Raw genomic sequence first — 18587 nt, 5'->3', positions numbered from 1 at the left:
TTCCTGGAACAGTCAGTTTGCCCTTAAAAGGTCACGTCTCTGATAAGTAAAGCCCCTTCCTCATTCCGCTCTCTCCTTCCTCATTCACTCCCCGCCCAGTTTACCCTAACCCATATAATCTTGTAGCTGCAATAAAAAATTTGAGGCTTGATCAGAACTTTGTCTTGCCTCCATTTCTTCGCGCCTCCTATTTTCTCTTTTCAGGGTGTCTCCCTTCGGTCCCTGTTGAATGCCCCGCTGGTCGGGGCAAGCCACAGTGCGAAGTTTCTTTCCAGATTGACTTGGATAAAACAGGATACTTACTGTTAATTAAAATATGGAATGAATGAATAACTGAAGGATCAAAGTGGGTAAAAAGGAAACAGGTAGAAAAACATGAAAAATCAGAAAAGATAAGCTGAAGGAGATCAAAATGAAGACAGAATCATTAAAAGGCAGGAAGGAAGGAGGTGAGAATAGAAAGTGAGAATGATGAGGGAGAGAGGGAGCGGAGGGTGGACAAGAGCAAAATAATAAAAGCAAAACAGAAAGTGGTTGCTCAGCAAACATCCATGACAACAAACTTAAAAAGTTAATTCAATAATTTTTCCTTTAAAGAAATATCTCAAAAAATTATTTTAGTGTCTGCCCCAAACAGAGAAAAGCTACAGGAGCATCTGTCATAATAGCACTGGAGTAAGCAAGAATAAACCAAGGATATTTGGTTAGGTCAGTCTTGGAGAAACAGCATCCATTCCAGAGTCTGAAAAGAGAATAACCAGGTCATGAAAATATTCCCTAAAACAACCCAGATATTATTTTATTGTGATTCTATTACTTTCTAGCTTTATAAGCATGAATGATTACAAAACCACCAATGTAGATCAATATTTATTCTATTAATCGAAAAAGCAGCTCTCACATTCTGAGTATTATATATATATATATAGTAAATAGAAGGTACCACTGAAAATAAGAAGATGAACACAATGGAGCTGAAATCACCTCACCCTCAAATACAAGTACTGTCTTACAGTGATCTTATGAGATTAAATGAGTTAATACATGAAAAGCAATCTTAAATACTCAAAAAAAGTTATGTATTATTATTTCTGAAATAGTTCTTCATGTCCAAAAGACAGGCACAAGCTCAAGGACTTATCATAGCTACCGTGTTTCCCCAAAAATAACACCAGGTTTTATATTAAGTTTTGCTCCAAAAGACACATTAGGGCTTATGTTCAGGGGATGTCATCCTGAAAAATCATGCCAGGGCTTATTTTTCCAGTTAGGTCTTATTTTCGGGGAAACACAGTAGGTTTGGTATTCTTATTTAAGTCTCCACCCTTTAGTGCAGATATATTAAACCCCAGATTTTGTAACCTTAGCCAATCCTATGGGCCACTCTGGAGTTAAAATGATTCTTCATGATTTTCCTGAATGGAGACCAGAGAACAGGATTTTATACTACTACATTGACTAGTCTTTGGATACAGAATGTCCCCAGGGAGAGTTGTGACCTTGAGTGAGGAAACTCTGTTCCACTGAGCGCAAGACCCACAGACTAGTCAGCTGAGAGCCATCAGCTGCCAACAATCCCAAACCTGGGACAGTGAGTGGCTCAGTCCAGAAGGAGGTCTCTGCCTGGCTCACCACAGGATCCACCGCAAACACTAAGGGCCTATTTGCAGATTTCCTTAGAAGTGAGAAGGTAAAGGAAGTATATTTTGCCATTAGCCCTCCCCCTGGCACTCCTCTTCTGTAATAGACACCAAAGTCCTGGCAATCTCTATTATAGGCCAGACAACGCAGTCCTAGGTTGTGATCACTTTTATTTGCCTGAGGCCGTTCACACCACTGTAGGAATCAGCCTCCTCTAGGGCCAGGAAGTGAAGCTAGTCTCATCCAGCTCTGGTATCACTGTTTATTCCCATCAAAATCTAACTTCCACAGTTCACAGGGATTTTCCATACCATCTCTTAAGTCCTAATAGCAACATCATCCAATAAGAAATGTCTCTATAGCATTTGCTTTATATCTATGCTCCATTAGCCTGCAATATACGCAGACAAGGTTAACAGTAAATATTTTGGGATCGCAGGTGCTGGCTACATATGTACAATCTAAATCATCTCAAAATACTACCCTTACTTGCAGCTGTATCCAGGCCTTTTCTGGTATAGACTGTGAGCTGGTGTCTGCTAACTTGGTCTTATTCAGACGTAATGGGATGTAATCATGTTTATCCTATGACCCACCAAATTCAGGAACATTTAGATACCACAGATCTTCCAATATATCCCAATTTCATCCAATAGCAAGATTTTTACAACCCAGGTATTTAATCCCATGTTCCTTTTACACATACTTCCCAGCCTCTCTTGAGGCAAAAGACACCACAAAATCAAGGCAGCTTTGAGGAGAATAGCAAACTGAATCCTTAGAACATATGGAAAGGAAGGGTGACCCAAGAGTCAGAAAGAGAGGTCCAGGGCCTAGGTTAGTGGGAAAACTAGATGTAGTTCCTTAGAAATTAGAAAGTACATTTTTGCGCCTGAAGGATGTTTCTGGTTACTCAGAAACAAGCAGTGCAGTTTTTTCCCTAGTGCTAAATAACTGAAGATTGATGAGAAGCTTTATTCTAGTTTTTCTGTGTGTGTACCTTTTGGATGGAATTGCAGGTAATATACTTAAAGTGTTTTTTCTCATCATTTGCATTTTTGGAGGAAAAATTCATATGTTTCAAGGACCATGAAACAAAGAGAAAAACAACTTCACAAACTAGAAGTTACTTTCAATACCTACTTAATGGCTCTATATTTCAATTTTGTTCTATCTTCTCAAATACGTTTTATGGGTCTGTGCTGTTATGTGTGAACGATGCTATAACTTCAGACAAGGAAATACATATCTTATTATGTTTTATTTTACATAATTGAACCATCTACAATAGCATTGTTTCAGAAATAAAGACAAATGATTTAACTTTTTAATTAAGCTTTAAAACCCCTAATTAAATGTCTAAATTACAAAGAACAATTTCAGTCTAAATTGTCTTTAGATTGCTGTGTGTGGATTTTCTTATTGCATTGTGACTGCCAGAGAAAGTAACAAAGAGCTATAAATCAAATTCATACTTTGTAATTGGTACCATTAATGCATCTTTCATTATCCAGCAAGACAGAACAGAGAACATTTAATACTTCAGGTAAAACATAAACTCATTCATATTGGCTTATATTGCCTCCTCTTAGGCTTGAAACTTTGGGAGTCCTTTGGGCAGCATGTACCTGTATGACTAGTAGCCTAGAAAACTTACCAGCACCTGACCAAATGGCTGATTGGGTCTACCTGGGTCCAGGTTATTTCACAATATTTGAAAGTGTTTCTTTAAACAAACAAACAACAACAACAACAAAATAACATGGAATTTTGAGAACAGAATTAGTTGAGAAGACTGATGAGTACCCACATTTATTGAACATCTGTTATACGCCTGACATTATACCTAATGGTTTATATACACTCTCACATTTAACTACATATCAGTCTTGTGAGATAGAGAGTATCTTTCTCTATTTGAGGAAACTGAAGCTTAGAGTGATTGAATATCCTGTTGAAGGTGACTCAACTAGCAAGTGGCAGAGCAGGGATTAAGAGTCAGGTTCTCAAACCTAATTGTGTGTTAAAACATCATTTGCTGTAAGAAAAATGCAAATTAAAACCAGAGTGAGACACACTGCATATTTATTAGGGTTGAGAAAATTAAAATAGGGACACTATCAAGTGATGGCAAAGACACAGGACCACTAGCACTCTTACATGTTGCTGGGGCCAGGGGCATGGTGCAAAATGGTACAGCCACTTTGGAAAATACTTGGGCAGTGTTTTACAAAATTAACTCTATACTTACTATATGACCCAACAACCCATCCCTCAGCATTTACCAAAGTAAATAAAAACTTATGTTCACACAAAATCCTATACACACACTTATAGCAACTTTACTAAGAATCACCAAAAACCCGAAGCAGCCCAAATGTCCTTCAACTTGTGAATAAACTATAATACATGCATACAATGAAATGCTACTCAGCAATAAGAGGGAATGAACTACTGATATGTGCAATGACATGGATGAATCTCAAATGCATGGTGTTAAGTGAAAAAAACCAAGCTTAAAAGGCTATATGTTTATGATTTCTTTTATATGACTTTCTAGAAGAGACAAAACTATAGGAACAACAAATCAGTGGTTGCCAGGACTTGGGTATGTGGGGAGAAGTTGACTATAAAAGGACATAGGAAAATTTAGGGGTTACAGAACTAGTCTATATATCTTGATTTCACGGGAAAGGAGAGGACATAAAATCTGGACTGTTTAAGACATCAGATGATTCTGATACACAGACAAATGTGGAAAGTTTGCACTAAGTCAGTAGTTATCAACTATGGTGTTTCCTCACTTTGACATGTCATGATCGGGTGTGTACTATGTCACAACTAATAATTTCAGAAGTTTCTAAATAGTTGATATTTTTATACTTAAATTAGAGATAACTCAAAGTTAATTCCAAAATAAAGTTTTCTTTCTTTCTTTCTTTCTTTCTTCCTTCCTTCCTTCCTTCCTTCCTTCCTTCCTTTCTTTCTCTTTTTGCTTACTTACCTCTATTTTAAGTGGAAAAGAAAAAAAAAATGGTGCCGCTATAGTTGGCACCCATAACCCAAGAAATCTGGGTCCAAGGTGCACGCTAGTAATCACTCTGCTATGCAGAATCGCCCCTTTCACAAGATCTGCTAATGGAATCTAAATCTGCACCAGTCTCTCATTTTGTTTTATCTATACTACGTGCAGCTTGCAAAAGCAATAGAATGTAAATGTAGTGGGATTGTGCACAGCACTTTCCTAATTAGGGGTGTGTGTGTATTTGTGTGTGTGTGTGTCTATGTTGTATGTGATATGTCTGTGTGGTATGTCTGTGTGTTAAGTTTAGAATCACAATATCTCTTCTGAAAATAGGAAACACCAATTTGTCCATTTCAATTGTACTCACTTTTCACCTCTGGACAATTCTAGTCAATAAAACTATGACTGAAATTTGAAAAAAAGGAAATAGTTCTAAAATGACTATTCAAGACTTTTCAAAAAACAGACCGACACAAACTAATGGCTAAAATAAACTGAAAAAGAAATATAAACCCAAACTGGATATTTTCTAATGATTCAAAGGAGACAAATGATAAATTCACAGCTGAGAAATATAGGGCACCCTCCCTGAAGAGAGTCCTCAAATTTTATTGCATGTACTCATCCTTAGAAAAGACTGTTTGTAGCATACGCTGTGATGTCTCTCCCAGACACCTTCTTCTGGACTGGTGCACTCATTCTTCCAGCTGCTTGGAGTATTGGCTGTGATGACTGACAGCTGAGTCTCTCTCCAGGCATTTCTCTCCATCAACAGGAGTTGCCTGACTCAAGGTTACGTCCTTGGATGCTAGCAAATGGCAGTAAACTAATGCAAACTCAAAAAGTAGTAGTCTCAGTCGCAACCACTTTGCCAAATATGGTATTTCTGCTTCGGCAGATCAGTATAGTCCCAGCAACCTTGTGTATTGCCTCTAGTTTGGCCAATGCCATCTTTTCCATTCCTATCAAGGAGAAGAATCAGAAGCACTCTGTGTTCTCATGAGATGAACAACAAAATACATTTATGCTGGTGCCCAAAGTCTATGGTAACTCTCCCACCCTCTGCCACAATTCAAAGGGGCTTTGATAGTTTGACCATTCCACAGAACATTTAATGGTGTAATATGTTGATGAGATTATGGGAATCAGACCATATAAGCAAGAAGTGACAATTGTGATGGACGCCTTGGTAAGAAGCATGCACTCTGGAATAAGAAAGATAAACTCTATGAGGATTTAGAAGCCCATATGTGTGAAATTTTCAGGGATCCAGAGGTCTGGGGAATGCTGGGATATTGCCACAAGAATAAAAGAAGAATTATTATTCCTCAGAATTCTCATCACCAGGCAAGAAATTCAACCATCTGGCAGTCTTCTGTATGTTCTAGAGACAGCATATTCCACACTTGCAACCTATTGTTCTGACCCATTTTCCAAGCGACACAGAGGCATATATGTTTGAGTTGGACTCAGAGCAAGAACAGCTCTGCATCAGGTCTGGGCTGTGGAGCTGAGTCCTGCTCCTTGGGCCACAATTCATAGCAGATCCTATGTCACTAGAGACATCTATAGTGGGAAAGGATGCTTTGTGAAGCTATGACAAGCTCCAATGAAATAATCACAATATAGATCCTCTAGGGATCTGGTTCGAGGCTGTGCCATCTATAGCAAAGAACTATATAGCTCTCAAAAACATCTGGCATGTGACTGAACTCTAGGGGAGAGTAATATCTGCCATTGGCAGATCAAGATATCATGCATCTGGAGCTGCCCATCCTAAGTTGTGTACAGCCAGATACACTAAGTCGTAGGTAGACATAATAGCAATATATTAGAAGAGGGAACAACAAATTTAGTTAGCATACTGAGCACGAGTGAGGCCAGAGGGTGCAAGTAAGCTGCATAAGCAGGTGGTCCGACTTTCATGTAATCACGACCACTACATTTGTGCCTTTTCATCAGCTCACACCTATGGATGTTGGGGGAAGGTGGGAAAGGTGCCTTTCTATATGACCAGCGGATGAAGGCTGAGCTTGGTTCACAAATGGGTCTGCTCAGTAAGCTGAAGATGATGGCTGCTGCATTACAGCCCTACTCAGGGGTGACCTGAAAGAGAGCAGTGAGGGAAATTCTCTAAATGGTTAGAGTTTGGGGGATATACCTATTCAAGCACTTTATTGAAATAAAAGTGGCCAAGGTAAGAATATACATGGGCAGTAGTGAATGGCTTCACTAGTTGGTCAGGGGGCTGAAAGGAAAATGACATGAGGGTCAAGGACAAAACCTTGAGGGAAGAGCTTAGGGATGAACCTACAAGCGTGGGCACGAAAATGTGATAATCATTACATTGAATGGTAATGCCTACTGGAGAGAAGCCACCTTGAAAAAGACAGTAAATAGACCAAATGACTTGAGTAGTTGACATGAGCCAGACTCTATCATCAGCTACCAGACTGCCATTATTAAAGGGATGAAGCCTGTGAGGCCAACAGCATGATCAGCATGATTTTCCTCTCACTAAGGCTTGATTTAGCTACAGCCACTGTGGAATATCCAACCTGTGAGAAACAGAGACCAACATTGAGGCCCTGATACAGCACCATGCCCTATGGAGATCCACCAGCTACTTGATGGCAAGTTGATTACATCAAACCCTTTCCATCTTTTAAGGGGCAGTAATTCATCTTGACTGGAAATGATACACATTCCATATTCCAGGTATGATGTGGCCGATCCTGCCACCAGGACCTCAGCCAGCACCACTATCTTCAGGCTTACAAAGTGTTAAAACTACCAACATATTTTACTGCAAAATATTGCCTCAGACTGACGGACCCCTTTAAAGCAAAAGAGGTGTAGCAGTGGGCACATAGTAATGTGGTCTACTGGTTCTTTCACTTGCCACACTGTCACATAGCTGTCAGCCTGAGAGAACAGAAGGACTTTTTAAAGATGCAGCTGAGATGCAGCTTGGAGGTGAACCATCATCTAGAGGGCAGTATACACCCTACATGGATGACCATTATGTGGAATTATGTCTCTAATAAGTAGAATACATAGATAGGTCTGGAAAGCAAAGGATAGAAGTTGACCAACTTGTAAGGTTTATAATTCTAGAAGACCTGGTTTCCCAGAAGGAGAAAGCTTACATTAAATTGTAAGCTACAGGTGATTACCAGTTATTTCAGTTTCCTCATCTCAGAAACCAGAAGACAAAGAAATGAGTTACCATAGCTGTAGGAGTAATTGACCCCGATCCTCGGGAAAAGGTAGGGCGGCTATTACACTGTGGGGGCCAATCACTTTCCTAGAAGAATGTGGCCTACGTGAGCATCAGACTGAGCCCATGTCTCCTCTGCTTTCTATAACCATGTTTCTGCTGCAGGTGTGATAAGAACTTCAGGTAAGCCAACTAAACCCAAAGTATAGAAACAGAGTGATAATTATATATTCCCACCTTCCATCTTTCCAATTCACTTTCCCCAAAACACTCGCGTGTCTCTCGTTCCAGCCTGAGAAGTAATTACTTCCATTTACCTTTCCCATTATTACAACCAAGGTACTGAAATATCAGGGTCTACCAATCTTAATTTGAATCTATTAATATTACTGTCTTTTCTTAGGATTCATTCTCAGAGTAACTGTTCCTCCCAGCTCTTTCCGAGGACTCTGAGCCTATATCTTTTGTCAAAATTGAAATGATCTCCATTCATTCTCATAAAAGCTTAATAGGTCAAGTTATTTATACATTCCTGAGCAAAGAGGTGGAGAAAAATAGGGTTCAACTTTAATTTCTGGATCCAGAGTTTCTTCAGAGCTACATCTTCCTAACATTTTATCTATCATGACATATTTGGCTATTTAAAACAGAGTGAGTAACTATGGGTAGGTTATTAATGATATCTTAAATACTCTTTCCAGTTCGAGAAGAGTGAGATCGTGGAAAGAGAAAGGTTACCAGTTCACAGAACTCTTATCCAGGTCATCTTTCAAAAGGAAGGTCACCCTGGATTGGCAACATCCATTTCTTATCATTTTATTTATTATTATTCACTATTCCAATCTCTTACTTTCTGCAATGACCAGGGTGATATATCTCAAGTTGATCTTGCTTTTCTCTGGCTATAGCCTTTATAGGAGTAGCATAATGGTTAAAAAGTACAGGCTTTGCAAACAGACAAACTAAATTCAAATCCCAATCGCACCATCTTAGACAAATGAATTAGTCTTGTTTTCTTCTTTGTATAATGAAGATACTAATACCCACTTCATGGGGTCATGATGAGAACTAAATGAAATAGTGCTTACAGTGTATATAGTGTCAATGTCTAGCATATGGATGCTTTAATAAATAGTAGCTGTTATTATTATTATTACCCTTACAGCATTGTCATCAAAAGAAATTTCTATCAAAATTGCACTAAGGAATAAATGAGCATCACCTGTAAAAAAAATTGGGATGGGATCCCTGAAATCACTTTTTAAATTATATCAAGAAACACTAGCTGTAGTCTGTAGGAAGGGTACAGCTTGACAAAAAGTCCTAGATCTAGTTCGTATTGATTTTTACCAGGTCGATCCTGGCAGTGCTGTTCTGCCTCCATTTTACTCTCCTGTAAAAAGTTTAAAAAGTGCTGTCATCAAAAATATACCCTCAGCTTTTCATACTTTTTAGTTTCATTGGAAAGAATAAAATCTTTTAATTATCATTTAAGTATGTATTTAAGGTAAGATGTATTTCATGAGAAACCATCTCAGAATTAGTGTCCGCATACTAGCATGCTCTCTTAGTAAGTTTTTATCTCTGTTGCCAGCTAGTTTTAGAAATTAACACAAATTCAACCAAGCAAATCTAAGTTGTGATTTATCTAGACATCAAGAGCACATTTGATTCAGTAACACCCCAAACAGAATCTGCAAGGCCAGCAACTCTATTTGGCCATAAACCACATCAGTGGATAACACACTCTAATGAAAGATGAAGATGAATCATCTTGGTTAGTGGTAATGCTTCATTGTGGACAGAGGGAATAAGTACTCCTACAAATGACTATTAGGTTTACTTTTTCTCCCACTTTCAGGGACTGTAGAAAATAAATATTTAATGAAAGAAAAAATGGGGCACTATAAAACCAAACTTGGAAGCCAGCAGAGCTTTATTGAGAAAAAGTATAGGGTTCTAAAATCAAATCCAGGCCAAAGCAATTCACACACTGGAGAACAGGAGCTCTGTATTTTCAACATCTTTGCAGCTATTATTCCACTAGGACAAAGTTGTGAATTCATTCATCAAATCATGTACACTGGAGTTGGAAGAATCATCTGGTCTGGTATTTCTAAACTTCAATCATTATAGAGCAACTTTTGCCACATCTGCATACAATCTATATTCTGATTTACTTAATGTTTTTCTTTAAATTAACTCTAATTTTTGTTTTTAAAAGTTTATGTGCAAGAGAAAACATATTGTTTGAATGTAATATAATATATAATGTTATTATGTTAAAGTACTAGTTATTTTATATATACTTTAAAAAGCTAACATTTAAAGTTTATTTATTCAGTCTACCTAAAATTAACTCATACACCACAATAGACACTTGAAAACAGAGGTCTGTTCAACATTTTATACATGAATACTACACTGGACACAAATTTTATATACCTTCTCCAGTTCCCGCAGAGCCACGTGTCTCCCAGACCCTCAGCTGTCTTCTTCAGCTATCACTGCTTGTGCCCACTGGGTTTCTCTACCTGGAATCAACGTACCACTTGCCCTAGGATTCCTAGCCCCTTCCCACTTTTGGCCACCTCAAAGCAACATGGCTGACCAACCTTATGCATAGAGGTTCTGGCTCTTCCCATGGCTTCCAGATTAGACAAAACACCACACACAGAGCATGAGATCTGACATCGAATAGCTTTTGAAGGTGCCAATGATAAACCTCAGAAGTGCAGGGAAGTTAACCCACAGAGCAAACTTTGACCTATAATTCCTCTATTTTTTGTTCCCACAAATGAATCTAGGCACATGCTGAAAATTTTCTTATGCAAAAACAAAACAAAACACCCTCACCTACTAAGTGTCCTACTGTGTCTCTTCCTGGTCTGTGTGAGAGTTGCTTCACATTTCTCATTGTTTCACAAAAGTCCCTGTGTCACTTGCCTTTCTCCTCACTCTCTCTGCCCAAGGTTTGTCATCTCCCAAGTAAAGGCTCAGCTCATTAACTCTTGCCTTAGAATCTGTTTTCTAGAAAATCAAGATTGAGAAAAATGCCCTTTATAACCCTCCCTGACAAGTCATTCAGTCTCTGCTTGACAACCTGTAATAACAACTTATTGACACATTTCCAATTTCACACAGTTCTCATTAGTGAACTGTAATTTACTACAATCTCATTGAGCCTTTACTCTGAGTGCAGTGCAGGTGGGCACTGGCAGAGACAATGAAAAGGATGTGCTATGGTATTGGCCCTCAGAAGCCATGCAAAGAAGGCACAATAAGTTCATATGAAATCACTAAAGAACAATAGTTGACTAGTACCAATCTGTGACAGCTTGTCTAAGGGTGCTTATAAAATAAGAAATATTAAAAATAGTGTAGAGAGTTTTTTATAAAATTAATTTTCTTCACTTCTAAACTGTTCTTTATTCTGAGAATATGCCTTTCCTACCTTTTTGGTATTTAAAATATACTTTTATTAAATAATGACGATAACAGATAAAAATATTTTTGAATGTTACTTCTTGGCTACACAAAAAATGACAATCTTAAAATGATTCCTATGCTTGTCTTTAAATTTAAAGATCTTATTCATTAAACAAGTTGATTCAGTTGAGATGAAAGTTGAGATATCGGATAAACCCTCCAGGGTATCTTATTCTTAATATTAACGTCCATGAGCAAGAGATTAGGCTATTTCTAGTTCTGTGTCCTAGGAAGTCTTAGTTGATATTTTCCCATCTAGATCCTTAGATACTTGCTAGGGTGAAAAATGTTTGATCATAAGTACAGCTTTATGAGTAAACTCTAGCCCTCATTGCTACTTAGACTGGCATCTCAGTTTTCTTTTCAGGTTCATTTAACACTTGCTACCATGTGAGATGACTGTCATATCAGATTGCCAATAGAAAATTCACTATCAACCTAGTAATCATTTTCATTACTCACAAAACTGCTGTTGAATTCCTCCAAGAAATCATTGATATGCTGCATCTTATTTTGACATATCACACTAATGACGAAGGGAAAGAGTGAAGAACGAGTTTTAACGATGCGTTCTCGTAGATGGAAATGTGACTGCAGGGCCATGGGTATGATTACTGGCAGTTTATCCTTCACCTTCGATTCAGGGCACACACGCAGGTCAGAACGTCCCCTGATTCAGATTCTTCTCCAGATTCTCTCCTGATGTCAGACACCAAGACAGATTCTGAGGTATATCACTTAATCCCATTGTACTTTATCTATCTCCCTCACAAGTTCCAAGGAGGGGGTTCCAAGGGGGAGGATCTGGCCTACCTTGTTCAGCACATATCCTAGATTCCTACAGCAGCTGGCACACAGGAGGTGCTCAGTAAATATTTGGTCACAGAATGAAAGAATGAATGAATGATGACTATCTCCATCCTCTTTGAATTTGGTGTTCAGGGTTTTCAGATGGAATTCCAGAATTTTGCAGAGAAATATGTAAAGTCACTGAAGAAACTGAAAACACAGATAGGTTATGAACTATGGTTTTAAAACATCTGTAAAGCTGTTAAGTGTTTTTCATCTGAATCAATAGTGAATTTACACTTCAAACTAACCAAAAAGTGTTTTATTGTTGTTTTTCATATGCTCCTCTGTGAGTACTAGAAGCACTCTTAAACAAAGTCAATCAAGCGTCTAATGAGAAACCAGGGTCATGCAACAACAGTGGACAGAACTGCCTTTAAGCATGCAAAGCTCTCCTAGAGCTTATTGAAGAAGCAGCCCCTATGCCCCCAGGTCTTGCAAATAAGATGCTCAATATGCATGGCTGTCAACTAGCCTGGCTATCTGCTGGACCTTCACTATAAAGAGTACAACACAAGCCACCAGTTTACAGAAGTTCCAGAACTAGGAAGGAGCCGAAGGCACTCTCTGGGAGTATCACAGACAAAATAAAAATGGGGGGAAAAGAGACGACTGAAGCAGAACGAGAGTTCTTTTTTAAAGGTTTTGTGCAAAACTGGGATTATCATTTGTGGTAAAGTCCGACTATGAGAAGGTAATGATGACACTAAAGGACATGTAATAGAATCCCCCAGAGTGCCACTTGTGTGTATATAACTGTGACCCCACAGATTAAGCAATACCAGGAAGCTCTAGTCACTTATGATTATGGGAAGGGCCAACTCCTCCCCTGTGCTCACTTGGTGACAGATGGCCCACCCAGAGCAGACAGCATCATTGAGAAGGAGGACAGATGGATAATAAGAAGATTCTCTTTTTATTGTGAATTATTCACTTATAAACAAAAAGTTACACACACACACACACACACACACACACACACACACACTATTATTTCAAAATCTCTGGAAAGGATAAAATACAAAGCATGTTACATAGATATGGTGGATTATTTAGAGAAAGACCAGAAAATTTACCAGATGACAAAAACTTTCTTATAATTCCCTTGGTTCTTGAGAAAGAATCTTCTTAATACTTTTTCTTCCTTCTCGTTTTTTCTTATTTTTTACCTAAAATTGACGTTAGTCTTTTCTCCATTTAGTCATGCTTTTGCTGCTCTCTTTTCCAGAGAAAGCCAAAATACAACGTGCAGAATATACTTTTTGAAACTCCCCAAATTTGTGCAGTAAATGTAATGTCCACTTTACAAACTAAGATGGGGGAAAAATAAAACTTTCTTTTCTGTAAAGCAATCCAATTTGTATGTGGTGCGCCCATCCCCATTTCACAGAGCTAGTGGTAAACTTTACCTTATTCATTTGGGGGTTACCTTCAAGATCATCGCAAGGTTCCTAAGGGCTTAACATCTTCAAACAATGGGGTGGTGCCTACTCTTATTATTGGGACATCATTTCAACCGTTTCTGCTAGAACATTTGCGGTCCTCATCCATGCAATCCCCTCAGATCCATGGATCTCTGTTGCTTCTGTGCCACAATTGGCACACAGACATCTTGTCTCTTAGTTCCATCTGCCAGAATGTCCTGTAACCATTTCTCTCTCTGGTCTTGCCACCTCCAGGAAAACCCGACCCTCCATTTCAGTCAAGTTACCGCCTGACTGCAGCACTGGCTGCCATGGGGGCTGCCATCTCAGGCAGGAACCACCCAGCTAAATTCTTCTGATCTCTTCTTCCTTGTGCTGAAAGGGGAATCTCTTTTGAATCCAGGGGAAAGTGTGTTTCATATATATATATATATATATCAAGTTGTTATTTCTATGCATCCTATTCCTTTTTATCGACTCTGCAAACTCCCCAAATTGTCTGAAACCTTAAGCTTTTGAAAAAAAACAATGACCAACAAGCATGTTGGCTACTTCTGCTCTTTGTCCCACACTTCCCTGAGGCCACTAGGACACAACAAAACCTCCTTGGTGAGAAACAAAGGAAAAGAAGAAAGTGATACAGAGAGAAAAATGTCCCACATATTAACCCAGTTTGTTTGACATTGGTCAAATTTCCTATTAATATGGGCATATGTGAGCAAGTTCTGTTGATTCTTACTATCTCTGATCTCTCCCTTCCTTTTTATTCTGCGGCTACTACGCTGGTTCAGGGCTGCATCATTTCTTATTTGAAATATAAAAATCACCGGCCTCTGCCTCCCTTGTCTAACTTGCTTGCTGTTATTAGAGTGGGTTTTCTAACGCAAAAACCAAATCCTGCCATGCCACTTCTCCTGTCTGAAATAGTTCATTCAGATCCTCTGGGTTGCTTTCAAGAATTAATCCAAACTCCACATGACACGTGAGATTTCGTGATCCACTCCTGCCCTCTCCAGCCTCATTTCTTGCTACTCCTGAGCACATACACTATCCCAAAGCTGAAACCAGCCAAGAATCTGCTCTTCTATTCCAAGACTTCCTACCTCTATCCATGCTGTTCCCTCTTTCTGGAACTCCATTCCCTCCAGTTTTCTCATGTTGAAAGAATTTTTCTGTCAGATTTTCCTCTGGGATCACTCTCCCTGGGAATTCTTTCCTGACCTACTTTTGTCTGTGATTAGGAAACTCTTTTCTGAGTATCTATATCACTTTATGCAAATCATACTGTTATAATCAGTTTGCTAGGCTCTGGCATTGGTGCATAGCTTCCCAAGGGGAGTACTTTGAAGGTGACCATAGTGATATTCAGCAATGAGGTATGTAGCACTTTTCCTAGGATGAGTTCTCAAACTTAATTGTCAGACCTTCATATGAGCATAACTTATATGTTATACTATACCTTGGTAGAATTTGATCCCTTTTGTGGACAGCTGATTAAAATTTAAATGAGAATAGACATGTAAACTTATACCAAAGGGAAGTCGATGGAGTGAGACTTATTCTGACATCAGACTAGCCTCGATTGTGCAAGACTTTATTAATGGTCACTACAAAACACTTTTCAAAGAGTATTGTGTGCTGTACATTTCACTAGATGCAATACCATATGATTATAGAATTATAGAGTAACCACTATTTGATTATTTACTTCAGGTAATATATTAGAGAAACTAAACAAAGAAATTCAAATGAAGGTCTCGAAACGTTGTTTAAATGAATATTTAATTTTGCAAAAATTAATTTGACCTACTTTTACGCTTTTTTATCTCTTTGTTCATTTAAGCTCTCAAATTCATTATCCTTAGATTAGCTGTCAGATATGCCTAATTAAAGTTATCCCTAAATATAATGCAGGTAAAATTTTCAATTCATGGTACAATGAAATGAGTATGGTTTGTATTGTACATATCTCCATTCCCTTTAAAGTGTGCACAGCAAATATTTCAGCATTATATTGGGGGTCAGAAAGCATCTGCCATTAGATGGAAGCTGACACCTGTGTATAATTATCTAGCATGATTAATGAAGAAGGAGATCAAAGTTTCATGCAATTTTAATTTTATGCTCTGGGCTTGATATGCAAAGGATTTGTACTGGGTATAAAAGGAATATAGGTTCATTCTAATAAGCGTGACAAATGAATTTTTTAAAATGAGTCTGACTCATTAGCTAGACATCTATAAACTTATGTGACCCTTAGTGCTCTGGCAGAATTTGGGGGTAATCTTAATGCCTAATTAGTAGTTGTGTGATGGTATTTCAACAAATTGGTTCCTTTATGAAAGGCAAACACACATAGAAATATTTATGCTGAGGTATGACAAAACCAAAACACTTATAAAGAAAAGCATCTTGGCTTCAAAGCTAAATCATATTAACAGCAATTTTCCACGAGGCTACATTTTTAACATCTACTGTGGGCCTCCATAGACACTTTGACAAGAATGACATTTTGGCAGAATTAACAAACCAAGCAAAGAATGTGTTCTCCAGCCCTGACACGGGTGCTACTGAAATAAAAACAGACAACGCTGGATGCTGTGTTCAGCTACAACCTGCATTTCTGAGATGCTGCTGATTCAACTTGATCTCAACGTCCACAGTATAACAAGCTGGCCTCATGCCTCCAGAGAATAGTATGAAAGCTCAGTCACTCAAATTAAGATGAAGAACATGTTCTCTTTTAAATAAGATCCAAAGCATAACACAGTGTGCAAAAGAAAATAAAAACAAATACAATGTGTACTTCTAAATAATAGAACATGAAGTTAAACTGGAGCAAATAGAAAACAATTTGTCCTGGAACGTTTTCTAAGAATGGCTACTTGGCACTTTTTAGAAATATGTTCCTTTGTTTCTTTGTTCATTATTGTTGTTGTTTTTCCAGGAAGCTAATTTAAAAACTTTTTGGAGTGAAATCATGATGGAACCAGGGACTCAGTGGTCAATAAGATTCTCAACATGTTCCAGATGACACTTGACCAACCTTATTGCTTTTTTTTTCAGTTTCATTTTGCAGCAAACGTGACTTGGACGCTTATACTATGCTAAATGGTAAAGAAATACTGTATGAACACAGGGCCTTATCTTCAAGACGTTCAAAACTTGGTCAGGGAACTAGAAGAGCAAACAACATAATGCAGGGCAGTTGTGCATAAGTGCTACAGAGAAGGAACCAGCTAAGTGCTATGAAAATCCAGGAGCACAAATGCCTTAGCAATTCTTGGGCTTGGCAGAGAGATCGTGTTGGAGAGGCTTTAGGAAGAACATGAGTGCATTCATTCATTCATCAAACATTTATTGAGTATCAATGAACCAGGCCTGTCTTAGGTACTGACTGTATACAAATGAAGAAAATATAACCTCACAGCTTCACTTCCCTTCTGTCAATGAATATTTTTGCTTGGCCTTAGAGAATGTAATGGTGAGACAATCAGCAGTACAGACTTCATGAAGTTTATAATCTGGAAGGATATACTGACAAGTAAAAGGGCAATCATGATCCTATGAGACAATATTGGCTAACGAACATTTATTAATTGCTTAAATGAATTAGCCCATGGAATCCTCACACTGACCACCTGAGATAGGCACTATTTAAGCCCCATTTTCGAAAGGGGAAACCAGGAACAGAGAGGATATGTAACCTATTCCACATCAAAAATCCAGGAAATGGCAGAGCCAAAATTTGAACCCAGGTAATCTGAAAGCAGGCTAGTGCTCTCGCCACAATATCTCATCACCTCTCCAAGTTCTGTGATGGAAAAAGTGCAGGTGCAGAGAGATGAGATCTAATCTCGGAGTGAAGGGGATGCCAAAAACTACCTGGAAAAAAGCAACAACCATGTTGAAACTTGTTAACAACAGTGACAAATGCTTTTCGAAAGGCAAGCATGGGAAGCTAGTGCATGATCCCTACTGCACTTGAGCCAAGACTGTGAAGGATGAGTAGGATTTGGACAGGGCAGGAAAGAGCAGCCCTCCAAGCTGAGGGAGCACTGCAGGCCAAGGCAGGGAAGCTGGCTGGACTATTTTCTCCCTTTTGGTAAAACTCGTACACTTTCTGTCCCAATGGAAAATACCCGAAATTGATTATCTGATGTGAAAAATTCTGGGAGGGCAGATCTTTCTAAAGGAAATTCAAGGATATGTAAATAAAGTGTTTGACTTTTAAACACCTCAATTTGCTCATCAGGATTCCAAAATTACTTAGAGCCCAAGGAACACTGATTGCAACATTTTTTTTTTTCACTACAGAAGCATCTAACCACAAAAAGAATCCTCAAAAAATTTGTTTTTCACATGAAAACATACAAATAATAGCCAATATTTATTAAGCATTCACTCCATGTCTGGTTTGATGCTATACACTTTACATGAGTTGCTTCATCGTATAATTGTGTGGATTAAGTGAGATACGTATTGTCATTTTCCACTTTTTACGAACAAGGAAACCAAAACTTAAAAAGATTAAGTAATTTGCCTAAAGTCGCAGAGTGAAAGAGCTGGAATGGAGACAAGTTCAGATATCAACCCATGCTCTTAACTGTTACGTTATATGTATCTGAGTTCCACAAAAACTTTTTTTTTTTTTTAACCTCACTCTTAGGTTGACACTGATAAAAAGAAACTGCCTTACTTATTTTATTTTTTTTAATAATGCAGTGTAAAGGAAAGAGAAAGAGGAAATCTTGATTTGAGTCCCAGTTCTACAGTTTCTGCTCTGTGACCTAGGCAAACATTTCACCTCTCTGAGCCTCAGTATCTCATCTTTAAACAGAAGGAATTTGACTACATGGTGTTTGAGGTCCTTTCTGGCTAGAAATATCTATGATTTTTTTTAAAGGCATAGCAATCATTATTTCCACTTTTTAAAAAG

The sequence above is a fragment of the Rhinolophus sinicus genome, linkage group LG06, assembly GCF_036562045.2.
Source record: "Rhinolophus sinicus isolate RSC01 linkage group LG06, ASM3656204v1, whole genome shotgun sequence".
Lineage (NCBI taxonomy): Eukaryota > Metazoa > Chordata > Mammalia > Chiroptera > Rhinolophidae > Rhinolophus > Rhinolophus sinicus.
Note: the sequence above shows the minus strand (reverse complement) of the source record.